Consider the following 10,405-nt stretch of genomic DNA (forward strand, 5'->3'; position numbering starts at 1 on the left):
AGAAGGAGCATCCATTCCACAACAGGGAATAATTCAAGCAAAATGTTTTGAGTGTAATGTGTGCAGACACCTGAACCATCATCTTTCCAGAAGAGTTGGGAAAAGCATCCAAGCAGAAAGCTTATATAAGACACTTGAAATTTTTCCTCTTATGTATTGTTTCATTGCATAGATTGGAGATGTATTGAATTTAAAGTTTTCCCCATATTCTTATATCAGAAAATGGCATCTGCCTTGATAGATCAGACAGTAAGTGAAGGGATTCATAAAGACCATTTCTTTTCCTGGCTGTAGCATCTTCAGGCCTTTATGGTCTGTTTACAGAATGCGTAGGGCAAGACAACACACTGGGCATGTCTTAATTTGGGTTGATGCTTTGGTGACTGATGTCCTGGTCAGGAATAAAAAGGGCTCTAAAATTCAAGCAAACAATTGAGCCCCATATACCCAAATGGATTTATCCTGGCCAAATATCCTTCAAGGTTTTATCAGCATGTTTACTTCAGTTTTGAACAGCATCAAAACAGCCTTGTCGGATAGTTTATGGGGTTGATTAGAATAGGATGGTTGAAAACCAAACTAAATATACCACTCTGCTGCCAGGCCCAGCCTGTGCTCACACACTGTTCCAGCAAGTCCCAAATCGCTGTCTCCCTTGCTTCAAGCTGTCCCCTCCCCCAGGTGACTGAAGGAGCCACCCTCTTTCCCTTGCATTCAACCATTCTCTGCTATTTGGAGTCATTTCAAACAGGACTAAGGTGGATCAAGGAGGCTGTGTCCAGAGCAACTTGAAGGTCAGGGATGGCAGCTTTTTGAAGAAAAGGACTGCAGCTACTGCCTGAAAGTGGATCAGAGTGCAAACTGGAGTTTCTCTGTGGGTGGCGGGCCAGAGAGAGCAGCAGGAGATGCTGGGAGCAGGGCATTTTGCTGCCTCCCTGAACTTGCCTTTTGACATTTGGCCTTCAGCCTGCATCATCAATGGGCCAGCCCTGCTCATTGCAATCTTCAAGTATGTGGGTTGGAAATCTACACTGAGAACTCATTAGGTTCTGTGCAATGCTGGTGCCAGGCTGCTGAAGGGACTGGGCTAAAACGCTGTGTCATGCCCCACCCCCCCAATGCCACCTCAAGAGCCACCGGTGGTAGTAAGCGTTCATGGATCAGGAGGCCTTCCGATGGGTTTGGGCCCTTGCCCAGTGCCTGACCCAGCCAACCCATGATACTTCTCTAATTATATGGGCCGCATAAGAAGTGGCTTGAGAAAAAGAAATAATTTTCCCTAAACAACCTTTAAGGAAGTTTAAAATCCTACTTTTATTTTTTTCCCATCTGCAGGTTGACCTAATGGTGGCCTTGTGTGCCATCTAGTGGTAGAATAAGAGCAGCAATTCATCTGAGCTGCCTCTCATTCATTAGCAGCCAGCCAGTTGCCCCCAACCCTCAAATATTTCTGTATAAAGTAGAGCTGGCTCATCCATAAGGCCAACTGAGGTGGTTGCCTCAAGCAGTAGATTGGTGGGAGATGCTCATCTCTGTCCACCTACTTGCCTTCACTCCTTCCACTCTCCGGACTGGAAAAGAAAGAAGATGGCAGAAAGAAATGTAGAGGGCAGAAAGTGTTATGCTAGGCTAGAACATAAGAGAGTGGGAGGAACAGAGACTGGTATATAATTGAGGAAAAAGGACAGCATTTGGCTTGCAGCCTCGGGTGTCAGGAGGTCCTGTGCACGCCTTGCTGTAAACCTGTACGAAATTGAAGGATTGTGTCCTAAACTCCTCACTACTTATGAGGGTTTTCTTCATCTACTGTTGTGGCAAAACCTGTGTAAGCTCTATTGCCACCTCTTCTAATAGTGGTTTCAACTAGCACAGAGAGAACAAAGGAAGGTTTTGTTCTCACATTTTGGACTAGCAACGCTAAGAGAGTTCAGTTGCCTAAGGCTGTGGCCTTACAGTCTTTCTGTGCCTTTTTTTACTTCACTAAGCAGAGGCCTTGTGACTTGGAGTGCTGCCCCATGCTGAAACTGCAGCTGCCTCCCCTTGCCATTGCACTGTATCAATTTTTTTTAAGTTTCTTGCCATGCTTCTGCAGTTTTCTCAAACCCAGAAGTGTTACGGTTTTGTTTCACACACAATCCTTATAACTAAAGCAAGAAATCCTGCACTTCCAGCTTGAAGGAAGGCAGCCTGGGCAGGAAGGGAACGAGGGGGATGATATGTATGTTGACAGACTTGGGGTGAAGTGCCCCCCAAATCTGCTTTCCCCTCTGACCCCTCACAATCTGCCACTGATGCAGTCCACCTCACCTCATGGTTGGGCCAGTAGAGTCTCCAGGCATAGCCTTTGCTCAATGCTTGCATCATATGCTTGCAGGGATGGTCAAACCACCGCTCATGAGCCTCTTGTGGCTCTTTGACAATATATTGTATGGTTCATGGAAATGTCAGCTGAGCTGCTTTTTGCATCACTATTAATATAAAAGGTAAATAAAAATTTTTCAAGCTTTATCATTATTTACCAGGTATGAACTGAAAGGCCACTGGATTAAAAACATTTGAACTTTATCGTATGTGGCTCTTAAGTAAATTTGGTCACTGCTGTACTATTGCATCTCAGAGTCTGGAGTGGCTCATTTACCCCAGTAATTTGATATCTGAGAACAGCAGGATCTAGGAGGCTTCATTTAATAACTTCATTTAATAACTCAACTTTTTCATGCTAACAAATCACTGAGAGCAGTGGCATAGCTAATGATCATGTAGCCTGGTGGCAAGCTCAGAATGATGCCCCGGAAGTGATGTCACACCTGCGATTTTTAAAAAGTGAAAATTGAGGAAAAACCTGCCTTCTCCCCCCCAGAAGCTTGCCACCTACTGACTGATATATACATGATGGTATTAGTCCTCCAAACTCTGATTTTGAAAACTTGTAGAGTCACACACACGCACCCCGTGTCAACTTACTAACACCTTATAGCAGCAGTTCTCAAACGTTTAGCACTGGGACCCACTTTTTAGAATGACAATCTGTCCAGGACCCATTGGAAGTGATGTCATGGCCAGAAGTGACATCATCAAGCAAATTAAAATAAATAATTATAAATAATTAAATTAAAAGAAAAGAAATAATTAAATAAGGGGGAGCCAGTCCTGTTCCACCAAGTGAATCTACTCTGAAGTAAGTCCCACAGTGGTCAATGGGGCTTACTCTCAGGAAAGTGTGGGTAGAATTGGAGCCTGTGAGCCCAAGCCTATACATTACTCAGAAGTAAGTCCCATAGTGGTCAATGGGGCTTACTCTGTAGCCTGCCTACAATAAACCCCCCCCCCCCCAAAAAAAAGAATCAGTGAGATTTCCAGCTCTCCCAGTACCCAGTTTAAAGTTCTTCTATTTCAGGCACATCAAGATAAAGACCCACCTGGCTTTACAAGTGCAAAATAGAAAGCATTCCCCTTACCAGTTCAAGCTTCTTTTTTGTCCTCCTTGGGGGGGGGGGAGGCTGCCTTCTGGAGCATTTGTGCTCCAGCTCCATAGGATTGGGACCCTTCTGGTGTCCTCACATTCCCCTTTGCCTGGCCTGACCAGCAGCCAAGGCACATCTGCCTACTCGTGAGGAAACACAACCGTGAGGCTGCTTTGCTTTCCATAGGGCTCAATAGACTGCAGCTGGGAGGGAGGCAGGGACCTCCTTCTCCCTTTTGTGTTTTTGGGAGCTGCATTCATTGAATTGGGACCATTCTGATGTCTTTGGAGTCCTCTCAGCCTGCCCTTTCCCATGAACTATGGCAAGTACGCCTACTCACAAGTAAATGCAGCCACATGGCTTCATTTCCAGCTCAATAGACGACGCTGGGAGAAAGCAGGGACCTCCTTCTCCCTTTTGTGTTTTTGGGGTCTTCATTCATTGGATCGGGACCATTCTGGTGTCGTTGGATTCCTTTCGGATGGCAAGTTTGCCTACTCATGAGTAAATGCGCGATACAGCTCACTTTCCATAGGGATCCATGCATTCTTTGCCTTCCTGTTTTTTGGCCATAACTTTTGAAGGAAAGGAGCTATTTCAATTCTGTTTTTGCATTGCGTTCCACTGGACATTCCACATCCAATGGTGCATGGCATGACAGGGTAGCTCCTGAAGCCGCGAAGTTAGTGCGTCCTCCCCCCAGGGCGCATCACACACGCACACCTGGCGCTTCACCCTCGTGCGGCCCACTCCCCCTGCACTTCCCTAGCGATGCCAGTGTTTAGAGGTTTGAGACTTGTTTTGGAGGACCTACTGTTTCAGAGCTCTACTGCCTCCTCACTTCCATCCCTTCCATACAACCACCTCCACTTGGCCTGGAAGTAACACTAGGGTCAAACTGATGAAAACTTGCACTAGGCCCCCATGGCATCCCCCACCTGCTCCCTAATAGTGCATTTGATGCTTCTACTGTGGTCAGTACAGAAGTTTCAGGGTCGCTTTCAGTCGGTTTCTTTCTCGGATGATATCAGGTTGGTTGACGTGTGTGGGTGTCTGCAAGTATCTTTGGTCATCCTAACTTGTAGCATCACCTGCCGCAAGTTTTGGGAAGCACTGCAAAATAAACACTGCTGCTTTTAACACTGATCTTGTGTTTTATCTTATGTGCTATTACAGCTCTTACAGCTATTTGGTTTACATATGGTACATATGTTCAATCACCTAATAAAATCAAATAAATTAATCTCTACCCAGCATACATCTGAGTTATAACCACTGAGGTTATAAATCAACTTGGTGAGATTCTCTTTTCTACATTACTTTTAAAGGTACGAGAGCTTTCCATTTGGCAATCCTACTTGCCTGATGAAGAAAATCTAATTTTGGAGGGCTAGGCAGCCAAGAACTTCCAACTTTTGTTCAAAACCTGGCTTTGCCTGACATCTAGTGGCCATAAACCACTAGAATCTCAGACATTTGCAGACTAGGCTTCTTTCATATTGGATAATGTAAGGTATGCTTCTGTAAAATAGTTGTAACTCTAACCTATTTTCCCTCTCAGAAGCATTCCACTATCTGCATAAGTCACCATCACCACACCTATGACATCCCCAGGGCACATGTAGCCCCAAGTGGTACTTGCTGGGACCTTTAGAGGTACTCAAAAAAGAACTGAATAATGGCAGAAAAAGGCAGGTCTGTATTAGAATTCCGTGTGGGGCTGGCAAGGCAGAAACAAAGGCAGCTATCTGGCTGCACAAGCCCCACTAACAGCTAGCTCTTGGTCATGCATTTGTGTACTATCAGATATCAATCAGTAGGTGAAAACTGGCACAATCAAAAATGATACTGAAAATGATCAACCAAGAAATTCTCATGGCACATCTAACACTTAGGTGCAAAACAGTGAAAAGGCACAGTCTTCAATTCTTCAAACAGGTAAAAAGAGAAAATGCTGTGATGAATACATGAAGTATGGGTTCTCATATATAGGAGATGAGGACTGTCCTAAGCCCCAGAGTGTAGTACGTGGGTAGCATGAAACCTTCTTTACTCTTGTGGCATTTACAAACAGAATATGCCAACTATACAAACAGGGATGCAGAGCTGGTGGAGAGGGCTTTCTCTTCTTATGCCTTCGTAAAAAATAAATACCATAGTAAGCGGAATGCAATTCCAGATTTAAGACTAAATCTTGCATCAGTTGAACCTCATTTCAAAAAACTACGTACCTCAAAACAAGTTGAAGGATCACACAGAACATTTATTGAGTATAAAATAATTGCTGTGTGTTTTATAAAAATGATTCCATTGCTTTTTAATCCCATTATTGGGCCATTTATTTATAGTTAAAACATATACATTTGAAATAACTGCAACTATATCAAACATTTTGCTAATACGGGGGGGGGGGTTACAATTTGTGGAAATGGGCTGCCAAGAGGAACACAAGTGAAAAAAGGTTGGAAACCACTGCTGTAAGATATTCCTTGGAAAGACAGTTGTAACTCTAAGCTACTTTCCCTCTCTCAGAAGCCTCCCACTATCTGCATCAGTCCCCGCACCCACGGACAAAACACCTCTTCAGAGCATTGTCGTTCTCCAATATCAGCTCAGTGATCTTGGCATACAGTACCATGTTACCCAAGAAGCAGGCTCAGTAACACAAAGAACCTTTTATTAAGAACGGAGCGAACTATAATGCCACAGATTTCTTACAGCTTCTGGTTCATGAGTGGTCCGTGATCTATGCAATTCCTATGTATAGGCCTCTGGCTTTGTATCTAAGGTACTGCTTAGTTACTGCTTTGGGTTCTATATCTACCATAACTTCCAAGGCTGGGGTTTTCCCCCTGGCTGACCCGCAGCCAATGGAACAGCAGCATTGTCTTCTCTCCCCCACTCAAGTTGATATCTGCTGGAGAGAAGATGAGAGAGAGAGAGAGAGAGAGAGCGCGCGAAGGTGCAAACTGGTCAGGAGAAGTGTGGCAATAACAGCAGCCTTGATTACAAGCACCTGTGAGAGCATGGCACGAACATTTGACAATTTCTGCCTGGTGAGGGGACATGCCCACCCCTGTTTGCCAGCTTCCAGGGCTGGGGGTTTCCCCCAGGTTGACTGTGGGGGCAGGTTACCACTAGTAAGTCATGACCAACAGGTCGCCACCAAAGAGTGTCATCCCTTTGGATCATTCCTTTGGGGACTTATGAGGGTGAGGGCCTTCCCCTCTTTGATGTTTCCCTTGACTCTTGGTGTGGGAATTGGGGGAGGAATGAGAGAGTGAGGTGAGCCTGGACCTCTGTGAGAGGGAGATGAGGGACTGATATGAGGGTGAGGATGATTCTGGAGTGGAATTGGTGAGAATGGGGGTGGTGAGTGTAATGGTGGTAGGACCTGGCTAGACATGGTAAACACTTGGCTAGGAGTTTTGGGAGAGGTCTGTGGTCCTGGCGCATCATGTTGATGGGTCATATTTTGCAAACTAGCAGAGATGGGCAAATCCAGCACAGTTTGACTTGAGTCAAGTCACGAGTCTCTGCCCCCCATGACTCAACTCAAAAACAAGTCCTAATGGGCAGAGTTGCCCAGAGCGTTTTCGCGGCTCAAAAAGACTTGAGTCACAAGTCATTTTGATACAAGTGTCAGGTGCAGTTCCACAGGAAAAAAGGAGCTGCTGACAGGGTGTGTATGTGTGTATCCGAGTTCTAGTTAAACATTCCCTTGATGTCCCTATCCCATCTGTAAACAAGGTGGGAGGGGGTGGGACAGACTGCATGAGAGCTGGGACAGAAGCAGCAAGAGGGAGGAGGGTCACATGCAGCAGCTGGGAGCCTTACCAGTATGATCGATAAGGTTTCCTCCTGCCAAGTAACAATGGAGCCAAAAGGAGACATGTGGTTGGAAAGCATGATCACTATGAACTGCTTCCCCCTCTCTGGGCTTCTCCAGGCAATTCTAAGGCAAGAACCCCCTTAGGCTTCTCCTTCTGCTCTACCTCATGCAAATCAGCCCACCCATCCTTCATCCAATGATCATCAGTTCCTTCAAAAACAGGAAAGAGAATCCGCTCCCCCCCCCACTCAATGCAAAAACAAAACATTAATCCCCGCTTCCTGGTTGGAACTTCCCTGCTGCTCGCCTGGTCTGAATGATGGCCCCACGAGGTCTTTCAAGCTGCAAAAAAAAGTAAACAAGCACACCCAGACACAGAGAGATTCGAGTCTGCATGCATGGAACCGAGTGCTGAGACAGTGGCCTCAAGTCTGTATGAGTCAATGAAAAAACTCGAGTGGCCTCGAGTCTGCATGAGTCAATGAAAAAACTCGAGTGGCCTCGAGTCTGCATGAGTCAATGAAAAAAATGTGTTTTTGCCACTTGGACTTGGATCACATGACTCAAGTTCCCATCCCTGCAGACTAGTGTCTTTCCTCTTCCCTCTATCTTGTTCCTTCATTGTGCAATCTGTGGGAGTAGTTGTTCTGATGCCAGTGATAGGATAAAATATGGGTGGCTGTGTTATAGATTGGTTTTGGGAGGATGGGCCGTGTGTGTTTATTTTCATTGAGCATATTTGAGAGACCATCTTCTTCTGTATAAGCCCACCCATCCTCTCTGGTCATTTGAGAGGGCCCACCTGGGTGTGCTGCCATTGAGAGAGGTTAAGGGGATAGCAGCTAGGAATAGGGCCTTCTTGGTAGCAGCACCTGATTTATGGAATCCCTCCTTTTTGGGTTAAGAAGCCTTCTGGTGAGGCCTAAAGACGTTTCTTTTCCAAAATGGCTCCTGACCTCAGCAAGGTATTTTAGGGTTGCAGGTTCTGTTGGTGGTTATATTAATTGACTTGTGGTTTTATAGCTGCTGCTTTGACACTGGTTGGTTTTAATATTGTATTGTGTGTATGTGTGTACTTTTATATTTATTAGGTATTTTATAGCTTTTATATGTTTAACACTTTTGTAAGCTGCCTTGGGTGCCCTTCTGGGAGAAAGGTGGGATATAAATTGCATAAATAACTACTAATAGATTTTCCACTTTTGCCACTAAAATGGTAAAGGTAAGTCACATGTGGCCATATCTTAACCCCCTTCCCTCTTCCTTTCCTCTGTCTTCACTCTCCTTGATTCTGTAGAACTGAAGACCTCCATGGGGAAAGTGGAGGCTTACCCCGAAGAGTCCTGTGCAACCCCACACACACACACACACACGCACGCACGCACGCACGCACGCACGCACACACACCCCATAGAATGCAGTCAGTGCCTCCTTGGTGCCTGTGCATTGGCAGGGAAGATTTGGATAGGATCAAGTGTGCTTCCTTGTTCATTCTAAAGTAGTGTAGTCCACAGGGATTCTACCACTTCTGTCTTGAACATTAGGATCTAAGTAGGACCATAAAAAAGAATGCAACTGACTTGTCAGCTCATTTAACTTCTAATGTATTTAGTTTCCCAGGAGAAAAGCAAGGAGCATTTCTAGTATACCTGTTTAAAAGACCCCAAAATCTGCACCAGGAATATCAGAGGGTGCTTTAAAGTTATGTTGTACTTCTTGGAAGCTGTAGCTGTGGGCAGTGCTGCTTGAATTTCTAAATCTAATAAAACAAAAAGAACTAGACATGTTCTTTAGTCATTTTTTCATATATTACCTTTTACATAGTTTGAAACAACATTCTTTGAATGTTATTTTTCGATACTCATTAAAAGGAGAGAGGCATGCACCAGGACAAACCCAAGACCTCCTGGCATCTGAGGCAGTATGACAAATGCTGCCCCACCCTTACCGAGGGACGTGCCAGCCTCTACTCCTCCCACTTCCTGGATTTGAAAAGCAACAGAGCAGGAGGGCAGAGCAGAACAGGAACTGTGGAGAAAATGAGGCACTCTAGCCCACTGCTCTCCTCTCCACCAGACTTCCAGTAGTGGAAGTAATTGGGCAGATGAAGGAGGGTGTTCCCAGCAATCTGCTACCTGAGGCAACTATGTCAGTTGGTCTCATGGATAGGCCAGCCCTGGCATGCAGTTATCATCAAAAACATTGAAGTAACAGTTCTAGATATTGGAAGGCCCAAAAACCTACAGTGAATTTCTCTGTTATGCTAAAATTCAATGAATAGTCTTGTGACGGAATCCAAACTAGCTGATCTGCTGGTACAGTGGTCCTTGCGCCAGCAGAGGTTGTCACAAATGTGCTGTAAAGCATGTTTGTGCACCCAGAGAGTGCCAGCAGGGAGGCCTGCACCATCCTGCTGATGCTGTATGTGGGAGATCAGCTGGTGGCAGAGGTAAGGCATGTGCCTGGCAGCAGCGGGGCAGCTGTAAGGTGGAACAGAGGGAAGGGAAGGCAGATCAAGCTGGGGAAGGGGCAGGATCAGCAAAGCAGGCATGCACCATATCCTAACCACCACTCCCCAGCCCTGCTGATAGGCACAAGGCTGCTCAAACTTGCGCCTGCTATTTAGCAGGCACAGATTAGAGTAGCCCCATAAGGCAGGTTGGTGCATTACGCATGATGGGGGGGGGAAATACCCTTACCCCAAGGAGACCTCCAGCCTGCTCCTAAGCTGCGTTGGATACAACGGAGGCCATGCTGTCCCACTGTGCCAGCACAGTGTAGAATTGGGCTGTTGGTCATTCACTAAAACGAAGCCAGTGAGCAGGCAGAGTTAAATACTATGAAGCTCTTTTTCAGAAGTTCAGCAGTTGTCCCTAAGACAATAGACAGATCCTCCTTCCATTGTTTTCATGGTGTGTTCAGAAAAGTCAGCTTCCACCTCTTCCTTCCTGCCTGAGTCATAACTATTCTTGTCCCAAGGACCAGCTTTTCATCTCTTCTTTAACTGGTTGAAGGTGTTTGTTTAGTGTGAGAGGCTTCCTCTCTCGACCCATGGGAAAGCTTGCGCTCTCAGTACATGCCATCTCTGCTGCTCTTTGAGGGAGAGAGA

The sequence above is a fragment of the Tiliqua scincoides genome, chromosome 2 (assembly GCF_035046505.1).
Source record: "Tiliqua scincoides isolate rTilSci1 chromosome 2, rTilSci1.hap2, whole genome shotgun sequence".
In the NCBI taxonomy this organism is placed as follows: Eukaryota; Metazoa; Chordata; class Lepidosauria; order Squamata; family Scincidae; genus Tiliqua; species Tiliqua scincoides.